Source organism: Dermacentor silvarum, chromosome 5 (assembly GCF_013339745.2).
Source record: "Dermacentor silvarum isolate Dsil-2018 chromosome 5, BIME_Dsil_1.4, whole genome shotgun sequence".
Taxonomy (NCBI): Eukaryota; Metazoa; Arthropoda; class Arachnida; order Ixodida; family Ixodidae; genus Dermacentor; species Dermacentor silvarum.
This window is the reverse complement of record NC_051158.1, coordinates 59241573-59259085: the sequence shown is the minus strand read 5'-3', so window position 1 is coordinate 59259085 and position 17513 is coordinate 59241573. Positions and strand designations below refer to the sequence as shown.

General features: G+C 47.8%; 1 long non-coding RNA gene across 4 annotated transcripts in view; it reads right to left on the bottom strand.

Moving 5' to 3' along the window:
• Positions 1 to 2106: 2106 nt before the first annotated feature.
• The window catches only part of LOC125945641 (uncharacterized), an 89332-nt gene continuing 73925 nt past the window's right edge, over positions 2107 to 17513 (bottom strand). For 3 of the 4 annotated variants that reach the window (XR_007467106.1, XR_007467103.1, XR_007467104.1), the window contains one exon: positions 2107 to 2311. This is a non-coding gene — a long non-coding RNA (uncharacterized LOC125945641). Of the gene's footprint in view, positions 2312 to 15961; positions 16250 to 17513 lie in introns of all 4 variants that reach the window. The other variant, XR_007467105.1, reaches the window with a different exon arrangement.

Below are 17513 nucleotides of genomic sequence, written 5' to 3'. Positions count from 1 at the left end.
CTTTTCCCCACTCAGAATTAGTCTCAATTTTGGCCACAATAATTCAAACCATAGAAGTGTAAATACACCCCCGGGTAAACAACCCCTCGTTGACTTAGGAAAACCAAATCATAATAACGGCATAACGACGACGATCTGACAGCGGATGCATGATAGGGACTCTCTGACGATTGGGGTAGGACAGAGGTTGCGTATTCACAATTTAATGCCGACAGTATGATTGCGATAGACTGATGAATGAAAATTGACGTCCGTGCAATGTGTTAGACGCTAATAGCAGGACGGCATGATGAGAATGGGACGACGTTAAGTGATGACTGTGATAAAGGCATTTGATTCAGTAGAGATACCAGTAGTCATAGATGCATTGCGTAATGAAGGAGTAATGGAGTCATACGTAAATATCTTGGCAAATATATTGAAAGACTACACAGCTACCTTGGTTCTCCAAAACAAAAGCAGAAAAAAACCTATCAAGAAAGGGGTCAGGCAAGGAGACACAATCTCTCCAGTGCTATTCAATGCATGCTTAGAAGTATTCAAGCGCTTAAACTGGGGTGGCTTAGGAATGAGGATCACAGGCGAATATCTCGGCAACCCCCGGTTTGCAGATGACGTTGTCCTATTCAGCGACAACAGGCAGGAATTACAACAAATATTTGAGGACCTTAACCGAGAAAATGTAAGAGTGGTGCTGTAGATTAATATGCAAAAGACAAAGATAATGTTCAATAGCCTAGCAAGGGAACTAGAATTCAGGATCGCCAGTCAACCTTTAGAGTCTGTAAAGGACCACATTTATCTTGGTCAATTACCCACAGGGGACCCTGATTATGGCAAGGAATTTTACAGAAGAACAAAATTGGGTTGGAGTGAATACGGCACGCATCGCCAAATACTAACTGGGAGGTTACCACTGTCACAGAAAACAAAAGTGTAAATCATTACATTCTGCCAGTGCTAACATAGGGGGAAGTAATTTGTGAAGGTAACAAAGAAGCTCGAGGACAAGCTAAGGACCGCACGAAGAGCGATGGAATGAAATATGTTAGGCCTAACGTTAACACACAGCATATGGATTTCTGTGTGGACCAGAGAGCAAACGGCGATAGCCGAAATTCTAATTGACACTAGGAGAAAAAAATTGGCTGGCCAGGCCATGTAAAGCGTAGGAGGGATAACCGGGGGACCATTAGAGTTACAGAATGGATACCAAGAGATGGGAAGTGCAGTCGAGGACGGTATAAAACTAGGTTGGGTGATGAAGTTCGGGAATTTGCAGTTGCAAGTTGGAATCAAATAGCACAAGACAGGGTTAATTGGAGATCCCAGGAAGAGGCCTTCGTCCTGCAGTGAACATAAATATATGCTGCTGCTGCTGATGATGATAAAACAATAGCGTGATGACCATGGTTTGACGACGATGGCGTCATGTCGAGGGCATGGCGAGAGCCGGATGACACAGCTGGAGTGACGACACATTACGTTGCAATCACGACCACGAACACTTACCGAGTAGCAACCCAAGGAATTAGACAACTTAGACAACTGGGTTGGAGCAGAAGCATGACCATGACAGCATGACCAGAGTAAGATCATGATGCTGGAAAACGATTGATGCAGGTGTGACACGATGGAGGTGTGACAAGGAATACATGACAAGTGCACGACGACGATGGAGTGACAATCACTCCATGACACGATTATGATGGCGAAGGTAGGATGGCGACGATGGACTGACCAAGACGCAATGAGGACCATGAGCCCGTGCGTAGTGGCCTTAGCTATTATAGAAGTTCGCCCACTTGCTGCGAGGCTTAAGGCTTGACGACGACGGCATGATGCGAGTAAGATCACGAGGCTGGAATGCCGACGATGAAACGACCGCCACGGCATCATGAGAAAGAGCACGAAGAGCACAACAAAGGCTAGATAGATAGATAGATAGATAGATAGATAGATAGATAGATAGATAGATAGATAGAATGGTATATAGAACGACAGACAGACTCAAAGCGGCTCCAGTAGGCAAATATAGCTATTCGCATTATGAAGATGATGCAGAGCTGAAATACTCGAATTGGCACAGAATGGGACAGCCGAGTCAGGGCAAAATATATTTTATTATCTATTTAGCCACAGCCCTTCTGACCTCGTGTAAAAGAACAGCTGTAAAGAACTGGCGAAAGACGATAAAATATTCTTCTCTCGCTACTAACATGTTCGTTCCCATTTACAGCACGTCGGGTAATGGCCTGGAAAACGTGTGTATACGCAGCTTCCAAATGGTGGAAACGTTCTTTTGGGGCATCTGAAATGAAAGAAAAGGCAGAAGCAATAGGCCTCCAAGAACATTGCGATTCGAGAATTTGCACAGTGTGACAATAAAAAATCACTGAGTATTCAAAATGTACTATTTTTATAGAAATTATTTGTAAACTGCAAACACAGCTGCGCATAACATCTCCAATAGCCTAAAACGAATGGAAATGAAAGCAATATGGTCGTCGGCATACGGGGCGACGTTTGTGTTTACGGAACGCGGTTCCCGAAATCCATGCGACACATGCGTACAAAGTGTATTGCTTACAAATATACTCAGGCGCTTGTTTACCGAAAAGGTTCCTCATTATTTTTTAGTTAGCTCAGAGAGAGATGTAAACATTAATTCTTAACAATCCTTACTGCTGGTCGTAGTATTCCGAGTCCAACTTATTTCCTGGCCTTGGTGGCGAGTCGAGTCCATGTGCCTGAACCTATGCACCTATATGCTAGCAGCTTTGCCTCAGCTACTCATTTGCGCAGCTTACGCAAAGGAGCCAATTGCGACCGAGAAATTCGATCCGGATTCGGCTCGATTGCGATCAAAAGTGCGCCGTGCGACACCGGTATTACTCTACTTCCCTAGAGGCAAAGCTCGGCCGGGTTTTTAGGGTAAATGATGAAATTGCCGCACTCTCCCGAGTAATGCTGCTTGTATAATTTTCCTAATTCGTTGTTGTGGTCATATTTCTAGCCATTATCCAGAAAATTGCATGAAATTTTGATTCTAGTTTTAGTGTCCAAGCTACTCACGTGGTTTGCTGCAAGGTGGTGTTGATGAAAAAGGCATGAAGGGATGCAACTGAGAACAAATCATGACCGTATGGCTACAGATGTGGGGTTAGTTGCGCAGCCCCTTCCCTCCGCACCCCCGAACCGCAATAAGAAACTGCTCCCCCCCCCCCCCCCCCAAAGACGGCGCGCAACATGTTTGATGTTCTGCGGGTCACCGCTGTCGTCGTCTTCTATCGCGCGCTAACGATCCTTCCATACGAAATCGCAACGTTTCTCAACACTTTTGCTTACATAGCTGCTGGCCAATTGCTGACCAATTGTGATCTCTGAATCTCTGCGTCAGCGGGGGACGGGAGCACTACGTGTCTGCATGTTTTCGGGCTTCTGTGTCCCAGAGCTCTGTAATATATTTCTGTAAAGTATGAGCAGAGCCGACGAAGTGTGAATCGTGGTCAAGTGTGGCAAAAATTATCGGAAGGTCCCTACTGCCTGCCATGCTTAATGTCACGTCATATTTTTAGGTTGGGTTTGTGAGGATGGGATCTATGTATTGTGGGAAATGGCTCGATCCCGCAGTCCACGCCAGGAGGCTCCAGTCTCGGCCGGCCAATGGCGTCCAGCCGCAGCTCGCGCGTCTCTCGTCTTCTTCGTCCACAGTGCCGCTAATATTGTCGGCGTTCCCCCACTGCCCCACCCTCAGCGGAGGCGTTGATCGCACTGGCCCACGGTGGCTGGCAGCGACGGCATGGTACTCCTACCGGCGGGCGAACCTTGTAGACTGCACCGAACGAGGATCGGCAGAGCCGGCACGTCCGAGTCACCAAGGTCTTTCAGGAACCCGCAGGCCCTAAACCTGGCTGGCTTCCAGGACGGAATCCTCGAGAAGATTGGGCATACCAGGTGGTGCAGCCTCGAAGTTGATGTCTTGCAGGAACCAGCAGGCCCTAAACCTGGCTGGCTTCCAGGACGGAATCCTCGAGAAGATTGGGCAAACCAGGTGGTGCAGCCTCCGAGTTCAGGTCTTGCAGGAACCGAAAGGCCCGAAACCGTGCCCTGGCGCACACCTGGTCTGGTTTTTTTTCTTCGGCTTCGTTCTGACGAGTGCACGCAGCAGGTTGCCGAAAGGAGCCGCCGCATGCTCAATGCCTTGTCACCACAGAGAGTGTACCGCACCGCAGCCCGCAGGTCATCGCAGTGATCCCGATCATCTCTCTAACGGTACCGCCGCCGCTACCGTTGGCAACTGGCCTCGAGGTCCCGAAATCTCACCGGAAAACTGGACACCACTCATGACGTCCTCTCGAGCCGTCTGTGTAGAAAAACGCACTGCAGCACCGAGGGACGTTGCCACTCTTGAGCTGGTGTCGGCGCCATCTCGCTCATGACGTCACCTGCACCGGCGGTGCCCTTCTCGAGCGGCGGCGCCGGGAGCTGCAGCAGCGCGTAGGAGACCACGCCGCCACCAGGTCCCACGCCAGTCTCGGTGACGGCGGCGGAGGAGGAACCGGCGGAATCGCACGTCACCAAACACCAGAGGCGCAGCTCGCTCCGCGGAAATGGTCACGCACCATGGCCGGGTAGGAGTCGCTACTCGCTGTGGAACGGGCGCCGTCAGCCTTCCTCACGACCATGGTTCATCCCGGAACGCAGCCGGGGCCCCACGTTAAGGGCGCCAATGTGGGAAACGGCTCGATCCCGCAGTCCACGCCAGCAGGCTCCAGTCTCAGCGGGCCGCGCCTTGCTTGCTTGCTTGCTTGATATACCAAGGCGCATACCCACCACGGGGGATTGGCCAAGAAGCCGGCGGTTAAACAGGTGGGGCAGGGGGAGAAAACTTTAGGGAAAAAGTATTGTGAGGGTACAGTTGAAAGCATTCAATGAAACTAATTGATGTTGGAGCCGTATTTTATTTTATTTTATAGGGAATCGTGTGCTTTTTGACAGGAGAGCAAGGTAGAAGGTAATAAATTTCAATCAGTTGAATTGGAATTTTCGAAATATTAAATAATGAATCAGTAAATAGCGCAAATTAGAATTTTGTAAGATAATAAACAATACATTAGTAAATTAACTTGGTAGTCTTGTGTCACCAAGGACCTCGCATACGGCCCTGCATAAGTTCCTGTGCCTAAAACCCAATGTATATGCCCCGAAGGATAGAATGTTTTCAACGTTTGTAGCGATGCCTGATTTTCGGAACGGAACTTCGAAGTATTTCTTCTCTGAATTACGAATCGGCCGCAGTTTAATAAGAGAATGGTCAATGGTTTCAGGTTCTTTGCAGAAATGACATAGGGTGGACATCGCCAGACCAGGGGCGCGATGCAGAATGCGCCGAGCTTGGCGATACTCGGGATCTTCACGAGCTCTGGCGACGCCCCAAGATGAAAGACCAAATGGTAACAACACAAAGTTTGTCCGTCGGCACGCCTCCAGTTTCATTGGTTTATCTAGATTCACTCTGGGTGGCTATCAACCCTTGGGCGTTGCCGTATGGGCGGTCGACAAACTGGGGCTCAAGCGATCATACGCTTGGTGCATGGTCGCGCCTCTTTCACTTGTTTGTCGTTCCACCGAGTGCATTACAGGCACAAGCAAGTTATAAAATAAAAGCATTTAGTACAATAATATTAGTCACATTAATGTAGGTTATAAGCATTTCAAATTTTAATAGATGTACATTGAACGTGCATTAGACTAATTTGTAGTTTAATACGTTCGCGTTATATGACGAGGGGACGCTTGTCCTCCTCTTTTTTTCCCTCTGGATTCGATTGGCGCGGCTCGCTATGTACTTGCGCTCCCATTTCCGAGCACAGATTGGTGTGCGCCTGGTTTTCACACTGGGCTTTTAACGGATCGCTCGTTCCTCGCGCTAAAGAAACGCTGCGAGTAGGGTGCATCGATACGCGCGAGGCACCCCAGCTGCCCCAGCTACGAGACGAAGTGAGCGTGGGCTAGCGCCTAAGTGGTTTGCCGCGCGCTTACCGTGTAAGCACTCAGGAATGCCTGAAAGCACTCGTACAATTATGTGTCAGAAAACTACGCTTGGTTTTCTTTTACTTTGAGATGCACCTTCATACTGGCAAGCGTCGAGCGATGGCTTCTAACAACCGCAGGAAAGACTCTTTATACTGGGTAGCCCGAGCGATCCGTGGTTTCTAACAAACGCAAGAGAGGGTCTTTGCAGTGCACGTGGCCGTTGAGTGCCACCACATCCATCCCAGGTGGGACTCCAGCATCGGTGCAGTTACCCTGTACCCATCGCTGACGAGGTGGCGCTTCACTTTTTGACAATACCTTTCTATTTATTTTTTTGCGTGTTAACGCCTGGGATGGGGTCCACAAAGTTCACGCTGTGGTTGACAATATCCCAATGCAGGTTGAGGCATAGCCCCGTTAGCATCCACTAAATTTGGGATATATTTGTATGCGGCCAATTCGTCACCATGAATATTGGTCCCCGGCTGAAAATTGGCTGCAATAATGGCGCCTAGATTCGCCGCCTTTCGTCGGTCGACCTTTAAAGTCGCAGCACCCCTCTGGTCGCGCAGAAGATGCCGAAGAGGCATGGGCCTCCATCTTTAACACCACCGTAATTTTGGTGGCTCGGCGGAAAGTTGTCGCCCGACATTCGGCGGCTTCGATTGCACTTTTGCTAGCCGTGAAGAATGCACTCGTCAATTTGCGCTATCTACCCGGGGCCGCCGAATGGAGGTCGCGCCAGCAGCTGGTCTCTCGCGAACTTACGGCAGTAGTTCCTTCAGTAGGAAAGGTAGCGGAACACGTAATTCACAATCGCATTACTAAGCACGTCGAACGGAGCGGTCTGCTGCCCTACAACATGGTGGGCTTCAGACCATGCCTCTCGACACAAGATGCAATGAAATTAATCAAGACTCAAATCATAGACCAAGATACGAGAGACGTGCGGAGAATTCTCGGGCTTGACCTTCAGAAGGCCTTCGACAACATATCACACCGACATATTATGGAATCCATCTCGGATCTTAACTTAGGACAAGCCTTTCACGGTTACGTAAGATCATTCCTGGAGAACCGCAAAGCCGCGTTAAAGCTTGGAGACCACAAATCAGAAGGGTATTCTCTCGGACCCAAAGGCACGCCTCAGGGGGCGGTGCTATCGCCCTTGTTGTTCAACCTATCCCTCAGGCAACTGTCGGTATCCCTGTCGGGAATTGAAAGAGTTCACCACACGATATACGCCGATGACATCACCATCTGGTGCACCGGCGGCAGCGAAGGGCAAGTGGAATCGAGCCTACAAGAAGCAGTCGAGCGTACTGAAACCTTCCTCGATGACACAGGCCTACGATGCTCGACAACCAAGTCTGAGCTACGTTTCTACAGACCGGTCCGCAAAGGTCCTAAACCCAGGGGTTGGAAGCCCCTGGACAAAGTTGACATAGAACTACACACCAAAAGCGGGGCGAGCATTCCTAGGATCGACACCCTAAAGGTGCTGGGAATGTTCATCAAGTCTACTGAAGGTAACATCACGACGCTCAGAAAAATCACGACCAAGACGGAGTGCATGATTGGATTAATCAATAGAATCTCCAACAAGAGGAGCGGTCTAAAGGAGGACAATCTCCTACGGCTATTCCACGCATTCTTAATGAGTCACATAATTTACGTGGCTGCAATGCACAAGTGGTACGCTTCTGAAAGGCACAAGCTGGACACGCTCATCCGTAAAAGTATCAAAAAAGTAATAGGAGCACCAATAAACGCCAGCACGGACCACATTCTTCAACTAGGTGTATATAATACACTCGATGAAATCATCGAAGCTCAGGAAACCGCTCAAGTATCACGACTCTCTAGCACCCCTGCGGGGAGGGAGATTCTCGCGGTCTTAGGAATCGGCTCCACTGTAGCGATGGAACGCACATGTGAAATGTCAGATTACCTACGGGACAACATTATGGTTGCTCCTTTCCCCAAAAACGTGCATCCACAGCACAATGCGAGCAGGCGCAAAGCTAGGGCTGTGGCATTGCTCCGGAGGATAAAAACCTCGCCTCACACGGTCACTTTCGTTGATGCGGCCCAGTACGAGCACACATCGGACTTTGTCGCAACGGTAGTCAATCACGACGGACACGTCACTTGTGGGGCATTCATCAGAGACAGCACCCCGGCTAGGGCAGAGCGGGCTGCGGTCGCTCTGGCACTTCTCGACGATGAGAGAGCTGAAATATTTACTGACTCGAGGGCGGCGGTTCGGGCATTTGCCTCTGGTACCATCGCCGAGGAAGCTCATCGAATTCTCAAAAGGAAAGTCATCCAGCCACATACAATCACGTGGTTCCCGGCACATCTCGAACCCCAACTCGACTCCCTCCCCAACCTCAACGACATCGCACACGTCCAAGCGCGCGAACTAACCCCCCGCGCTGACGCCACTGCGAGTCGAGGCTCCGTCGATTCTAGGCTCGTCAAATTCCGTGACACTCTCTTCACCTTCAACGAGGTTACAAAACACTACTACCTTGGTACGAGACTATACCCTCCCCCACACAGCACACTAACCAGACCTCAAGCTATCACACTACGCATGCTTCAGACGGGATCATATCCCAACCTGAATTTATTTCACCACATCAATCCAGACTGCTTTAGTCCAGACTGCCCTAGCTGTGGACAACGTAGTACTTTAGACCACATGCTCTGGGGATGCCCCTCGTTACAGAGGGGCCCGCATCGATGCACTGCAGAGGAGTGGAGCTCTGCTCTTCGGAGCTCCGACGAGTCACGCCAATTTTGGGCTGTCCAGAGAGCCCACGATGCGGCGCTGGAGCTTGGTCTCCCCGTCCCGACGTAGGTGCGGCCCGCGGCTTCGTCGCCTCCCTGAGAGGGGGCAACGGAGCTTCTCAGGACCTTCATTAAAGTTCTTTGTCTGTCTGTCTGTCTGTCAGTTTGCGCTATCTACCCGGGGCCACCGAGTGGAGGTCGCGCCAGCAGCTCGTCTCTCGCGAACTTACGGTAGTAGTTCCTTCAGTCGGCGATGGCGTGCTCCGACAGAGGAAACAAGTCGCCGGTCATCTCCTTCAACAGCCATATGTCTACACTTTGCCTCACGCTGTACGTGAGCCAAATCATTTGTCGCCTGGAGAGGTGGTCGTTCGGACGGCTGAGGCGGCCCGTGTTGGCGAAGTAACTTCCTTCGCCTGTCTGCCCGTGCAGTGCAGTGGTACCGTGTAACTGCGAAAACTGAGGCAGCCTGACGTCCGTTCTGAGCCTTCCAATATAATGTGACCACTTCGCCTGCGCAGGTTGGTTGGTCCGGCTTGAACCCCAGGTGCTCACAGGTGCCCCAGTACTCCGATGACGACGTGAGACCTTGCTTGAGGCTGTGGCGCGGTGGACGAGCAGCGCTTTAAACAGGAGAGAGCCGAAGCGATCTCATGAACTTTTCCTCCGCAGCCTAGTCACACCACTCTGTGCTCGGAAAGCATAATTTGTCCGCCACGCTGTCTCCGCAGTCGACGGCCTTCGCTTAACTCGTCACACAGCCAGCGCACTCACGTTTTGGAAAGACAAAAATGACGCGAAACTCTGCGTCGGTCATGTAGGTGAACGGGTCCAGACGGTCATATTGCCGCTTACTGCCGCTGGATGCGATGACACAGGCTGATGCTGCCGCCGCCATGTTCACGAGTTCAACTCGAGGGGGGTTTCGCGATGTACGAGTTTGGCATGAGTTCGCCTGTCAATTAAAACCATAGGTCACGCCCCGCGCGAGGCATGTACTCTTGTGCGCGCCCACCACGGTTGGGCCGCGCCCAACTTATTCTTCAGCAACAGCGACATTGTGCGGCAGAAAGAGGCATTACCAGTCTTCACCGGCGAAATAAAACACGCACAACGCACTGTCATCGGTGATGTACTGAGCACCACTATAAAAAAAAAGCCTCGACATTCGCTGGCTTCTGCATATATCTTCTTGGGCTGTGATGGGCCCACAACACGGTCCATTGCCTTCATTGTGGCGGCGTAGCGCACAGCATATAATTATCGGCAGGTCACTGTAGCTGCTTGCAAGGCTTCGATGTGCCCCGGTGGACGACGATCCTGAGCAGTGCGTAGTGTTTTCCAACGACAACGTATCGCAGCTGTCATTTGAGATGGCTGCTCTGTCAGCAGTGATGTATCGGAGCCGCAGTGTCGCAAACACGGTCAGCGGTCAGCCCAAAGACACCCAGTGCGATGGCATTTCTTCATCACAAGCATGGCACACTAAACAATTGCAACACCTTCCTGCGTTCGAAATTTCATTTCCTAACTGCACAGAAGAGACCTCACCCGCCAAAATGCGCTTGCTGCGCTGTCGTTGCCATATCCATCTGCGATCGCTGTTAGCTCAGCAGGAGAGGCAATCGGCAAGCACATTGGAGTGAACAACACAATCAAATTCTGCGTATATGCGCACGGAGGCACCTTCACTGGGCAAGCGGTGACAAACGATGAATTGTGTCACTGGGCAGCACGCTCGTCTTCGCAATGCATCGCGGAGACTACGCGCACGCAGATACACTGGAGCATTTTCACTGTGCTGCGTCACTACGGACCCTACAATACCGCACAGCAATTTTTCAGCGACAGCCGTTGCCCCCGTCTCTATGGCTGGAGTGTCGTTTCAGTTCATCAAGCGGCGGCCTTAGTAGCCGCCTAAGTGAAAACATCTGCAGTGAACAGCCATGCCGCGCAGCGCTGCGTTGCCATTGCCCTAATAGACAGGGAATGGACAGATCATTGTCATGACTGGCTTTATTCGTCATTATCGCATCGATTTTATCGAGAATAGCACTGCAGCGCCCCTGGTGACTGCTCACCGTATGAACTCCCCCGTGCGCGCGACCCACTAAAATGTATCCGCTTGTGAGCTTTCGCCTCACTGTCGCCACTCGCGACAAAAAGTGCAAAATTTCTTAATTCACTCGATGTCCGTTTGTCATCACAAATTTATTGCATTCAAAATGAAAAACCGATACATTAAGAAATAAAATGTTCTTTATCTTATTTGTTGTATTTCAATGTAATCGATTGAGGGAAAGTGTAGGTGCAAGAATGCACCGCATGTGCCCTGTTCGCATTTGACGGAGGATATAAAGATAATACCCGAAAGATAAGGCACGCCCTTGACGCGCCCGAGAAAGGCGTGGCAAGTGGCTCACGGAAACTGTGCAGATAGACAGCGGGACAGTCAGGGTACTGCTAAATTGCGATAATACGTTGATAGCAACACGCGGCGCTCGCGCGTTTTGTTGCGCAGTCCTCTGAGCTTGAAGCGCGGAATCACTGTGTTGCGCAGGGTACGCTCATGTTGTCATACGCGGCTTTATCTCGACATTTCTTTTTGCCTGATGTTATTGCACGTCCTTGCTATCTTCGTTCACTGACTACCATCGAGCAAACTCGGGTAAAACTCGTGCGAACGAGAAACTTGGCACATCCTGCATTGCACCTCAGACCTGTGTAGATAAAAATTTAGGGGTGGAATACGGCACCGTAATTTTGTAAGGGAGATTTCCAATTTACTGTGGGATACCATTGATTATCCCAAGGCTAAAGTAAATGCTTTAAGTCTGTGATTTGGAATGCCTGTTTTGCAGAGTAATTTAGGAGAGTTTTCTAAACCTAGCCGCGGTGATATAAGCAGAAGTCGGCAGAACATGCGTGACTGGTCCTTGTAGGGATGTACGTGCGAGTGCGTCGGTCATTTCATTTAAAAACAAACCATGGTGACCTGGTACCCATATCAAGCGCACCAGACGTAAGGTCGAAGGGATTAATGTTTCTAGTTTGTTCAAAACTGCATTGTCTGAGCATGAGGTGAGTGCTGTGCACACTGACAATGAATCGGTTACTATTGCAGCTGTGGAAGAATTTCCTGGAAGTTTTCGAAGAGCTAATATAATTGCTAATAATTCTGCCTGAAATATAGGTGTAAAATCAGGAAGTCGCATTGAATAGGACTAGAATAGCACCTCAGAAAAAATGCCTACACCCGCTTTCTCGTCACACACTGATGCATCCGTCGCTATTACAGTATTGATTTTCATTTGTGCTTTCATCTTGCGGTATTCCGCTCAGATATTTAGTTGGCAGGAGTTTAGCAATGGAACGAAATATGTCATGTAATTCCATTCTAATAGCAGTTACGGGTTTTTTGTCGGGAATGATCTCGCGTAACTGAACCTTTATTGGTTCTAGTTGTATTCGCACAAAAAGAACCTGCGGATTGTATAACGGGACCATGTTTCTTCAAAGAACGCAGATCTTTCCGTAATAAATACAACTGCGATCGTCTCAATGAAGATGCGCAAATGTTTAAGTAGATTTTTACTGTAAGGATGTGGAGTTTGCTAATGAGTTTGGGTGATCGGGCTTCTTGATATAATACATTATTAGCAACAAATTCTGGCAATTTTAGAGAAATCCGGAGGGCCGCTCGCTCTAGAAGAACAAGGGGGTTGATCTTGTATGCTGGACCACCGGGGAATAAAACGCACCCAAATTCCAATATGGGTCAAACATACATACAATAAATCATAATGAGAGTGTCTCTGCGTAGCCCAGAGCGGCGCGGACCGAGTTTTCGAATCATGCCAACAGCGCTTGCTGCCTTAGACGGAACATGTTCGATGTGGTTGCGCCAACTAAGTTTTTGATCGTATATAACGCCTAGATACCTAATAAAGTCATGCTGAGGGATTATTTCTTGACGGTATTAGAGGGAGACATTAACCGGAATATTTAAGGGAAATACAAGCAAGGCAATCTTGCTAACATTTAATGTCATACGAATATCATCAAACCAATCTTCAAGTATTGATAAGTATGATTGTAATAATCTTTGCAGAGAGTGAATATCACTCGCTGACGCAAAGAATGCAACGTGATCTGCGTAAACGTGCACTTGTACATCGTCACACAGTAGAATTGAGCTCATTTGAATATTTAAACAAAATGGGAGAAAGAACGGAACCCTGTGGAACTCCCCTGGACTGATTATATTTTGACGTCGAAACAACACCTTGTGAGCAATAGAATTTTCTGCACCTTAGGATTTCATAAATCGAATTTGTTACATATGGAGTAAAATTCATGCTCTTTGGGATATTCAGGAGAATAATATGCTCTACCCTGTCGTATGCCTTAGCTATATCAAGAGCCACTAGCCCTGCAATCTGTCGCCTGTGATGAGCATGCTTATTACGTCCCTCCAGATGTACGTGCGCGCACCAAATTGAGCATCCTGGTCTAAATCCGATCTGACATGAGCTCAGTAATGTGTTAGTAGTTAAAAACCTCATTATACGGATGTATACCATTCTTTCTATTAGTTTCATAATATTAGATGTTAATGCAATGGGCCTTGTGTTGTCCATATGCAATCCCGCTCCTTGTTTCTTAAGTGGGAGGAGAATCTTAGCAAGCGTCCAATCTGGAGGAATCCAACTGTACTTTAAGGAGTAGTTGATGATATTAAGTAGGTCCTGTAGAGACACGTCAAATCATATTTTTCGCATGCTCGTTGTTATGCCATCTGGACCTGGAGCAAGGCAGGTAGCTGTCTCACAACGTGCGAAAGCTCTTCAATCGTCACATTTGTAAAGCTGTCCTCGGATGCAATCCTGACTAAGTTCAATTGTAACTGAGCTGTAAAACAGTTTTCTAATCCTCTGGCGATTTTCCCAACGATTCTGATAATTCTTTAGGCGATAGGATTACTGAATCAAAATTTACTGGCGTTGGTATAGCTTTGCGAAAACGAAGAAACCTAAAAGGCACTTTTTTATTGCCGCTCTTCGACAGAAAATTATGTCGTTTTTCTTCATAATTACTTTTTGCTAATGAAACTGTTCGTTTAAACATAGCTGCAGCATGCGTATAGTTACTCCAATTTGTATGGCATTTTTTAAGAAGTTTTTTCCACGCAGCCTTTCGGCGTCTATAATCTCGTGCACAGTCAGGGTTCCACCAGGGACACCCAGAAATACCTTTTGCTTTCGATACTGCAAACTCACATTTCTTTAGGGTACCCTTCAAAACCGCGCAAAGGCGCATAGCTTTAGTATCTCTCTCCATACCTATCAAAGATGCTAACGTGGACTGTAACGTTTTCTTGAATTTTGAATAGTCCACAAATACATGTACTTCATTATATAAAGAAATTAAGGGGCAGACAGTATCCATTAGTATAGTACGGTGATCACTAGTTGTGGCGTCAGCAACGACAGCCCAAGATGAAGGTGATTAACTTGAGCTAGCAAATGATAAGTCTAAGACAGAGCGTGACTGACAGCGAACAAAAGTTGCAACTTTAGTAGTTACGCAAGTAAAATTGTTCGAAGAAGCCCAATCCCATAAAAGTTTCCCGGATGCATCAGTGCGGAAGCCACACCACATGATGTGAATTGAAATCACCTGCAAACAACGTATTCTTTTTGCAGTAGTCCACGGTGACCTCAAGTGTACGGACATCTTGTATCCCAGCAGGGAAGTAGGTATTAACTACAGATAGCGGTGCGCAGCCTTGAAGTGTTATCTCTAATACTAAAATTTATCATTCAGGAGACGTCGTCTGATATGAAATTTTTGCTCAAAGACAAATTTCAGATGAAGTGAACGAAATCAACCCTCCACCTCGGGAAGGCCTTTCCAATCGAAAGCAACGATAGATTCTTACATGAAAATCTGGACCACATGTCAACCAAGTCTCTTGCAACCGTATAATATAGGGAGTATGTTTGAAAACTAGATATACTAAATCTGTAGTAGCAGAAAGTACTGACCGGCAATTACATTGGAGTACCCTAAGGCACCCTATGTTGACGAAAGCTTAACAGCAGCCACTTCTTGCTCCAAAATATTTTCTTTCAGAAAGTCTGTCCTATTAGGGGAATCTTTGGCACAATTTTTTTGTTTTGAAGTTAGTAGGAGAACTAGGCAGTCTGTTATTAGGAGATATGGTGCGTTTATGAGTCCGAGGGTCCATGTCTGCATCCCGATTGCCTAGCGACTCTGATTCGGAGTGAACTTCTTGATCAAATTGTTGTGAACTTGAAGCTCGCGCTAAATCTGTGCTCGCGCATGGGAGTGATTTCGGCAATTGTGATTTATGAGACTGAAAAAGAGTGAAGATCTGATTTTGGACACTACATTTTGCTATTGCCTGAGATATCTCTGAGAATTGCGTAGACACTACTTGCACCAATGAGTCTGTCAAATTTCCTAGAAGCTTTTCTATTGCTTTTTCAACAGCTTTCGCTATTACGTTTGTGATCGTCTGGAAAAAAGATGGGTCCTCACTGAGTAAGTGGCGGACTGTAACTGTCGCATATGCCTGTGTTCTGCTCCGAATTTCAGCAAGAGCTTCACGACGACACCGACGTCTCCTTTCTATTATTTCAACCACTTGAAGCTCCTTTGATCATGCGGGGCCGTTAGAATCGTCAGCGGGATGATTTCCATTGCACAAACAGCATGATTCATCTTGAGATGTGCAATTGTTGTCACCATGTTCATCCCCGCATTTACGGCATCGAGTGGTTGATCGGCAACCGTTAGTGCTATGTCCGAAACGCCAACACTTGAGGCACTGTACTGTAGTGCTCGTGGGGCTAGAGGTTCAACCCAGTAAATCAATGGCGAGGCCTTATACTCTTAATCTCTGAGGCCTTAGTTCCTGCAAACGTTGCGACAACTGTTTCAGTAGGGACCTTCTTTTTTTCGACTACCCTTGTGCATCGGTAGACAGATACTACACCTGCCGGAGAAAAATTGTCTAAGATTTCTGTTGAACTAAACTTACATCGGCATCGCGGACTTAGCCTTTGCAGCAAACTAAGTGAGGTGGGAGGAAACAGCTCACGGGGTGCGTAGCGAAATTAGTGCATTTTAGCAGATCTTGCACACAAGCCTGGTCCGACGGCGAGCAGAGGATCCCCCCGCGTCCAAACTGTAGAACCTCTGTGATTTGCTGTGAGTGGAGACTGCCCGAAGTTCTGTTTCAATGGCTTTATAGGATCCTTCATACGGATCATCACCCCGTTTGTGGGTACCAAAGCCACAGGAAGATTGCTGGTTCCGCTTCGAAGAAACAGCTCCACCGGTATATCCTGAGGAGGGATGGCAGCAGACAAGAGGGAGGCCCTCTGGCCTGGAGATGAGACCGACATCAACTCAAAATTAATTACGACTTTCAATCATAAAAGATGTGAAATAAAACTATAAATGTAAGAGAATAACCGCCGGCTACTTGACAGCAAACCCGGAAGTAGACTGGGTCACGGCTAGGCGATCTCGGGCAAGCACACTCTCTGGAACGGCAGGAACGGCAGAGCTCAGCTTCTTATTCTCGTGCGTGTGCCCGCGCAGTCAATGCCGGCTGCGCCCAATGGCGTCCAGCTGCAGCTCGCGAGTCTATCGTCTTCTTCCTCCACAGTGTCACTGATAATGTCGGCGTTCCCACAGTATCTATGTATGTTTCTATATAATCATTTCACCGCCTTTCTATGTCACTGGGAAGTTCGTGGTCGACTGGGTAGCGTACCGGGCTGCTGTGGTCAGGTAAAATGGTTCGAAACCAGTCATGGGACTAACTTATGTCACTGAGTGTGTGGTAATGTTTACACTGAAATTCCTTAGTGGGAGCGTCATGTAATGCGTAAGCATTATTCCCAGGCGCTCATCTTGCACTCAACAAACAATTGACTGACTGATTGATGGATTGATTGACTGATTGATTGAGTAGCGGATTTACGCACACCGCGGCTCAGTGTGATAAGGATGGCACAAAATGCTGCAAATATCGCAACGACCTGTTCAAATGACCCAATTTATTAAGCTAGTGAGCCTGAATCAATCGTATTGTACGCAATTATAGTAATTATTAATACGGTCACGAGCACTCGTAACAGAGGACAGAAAGAGCGCGAATGACCATGGGGACAAGTGGTAGAAAAGGAAGATGACGTTCGGCTGCATGCCTGCCTTTGTACCCGTCCTGAAAAACGCCAACCGTTCCGATTTATCTGCCTGGCATATTTAAATAAACGCTTCGCGAGTAACGTTGTTTCTGATTTGACGTAGGTAATTGGATTTCACTAATTAATCCTGATTATCCATTTCAATTCATTAGTAAACAACCGAAGCTTATTATTCCCGTTATTATTCTTAATTAACGCTAATCGCTACACTGGTAATCAATTGAATTCACGCCTTTAATAATTAGCCTGATTTGCTCTCGATTACGCAATAAATGAGTAATCATTCATCGATGTGTAAATAATTATCATTTAGGCCTCCGTATCCTTCATTAGTCTTAAAGAGTATTCATCATCATCATCAGTCTATATTTATGTTCACTACACGACGAAGGCCTCTCCCTGCGATCTCTAATAATCCATGTCTTGCGCTAGCTG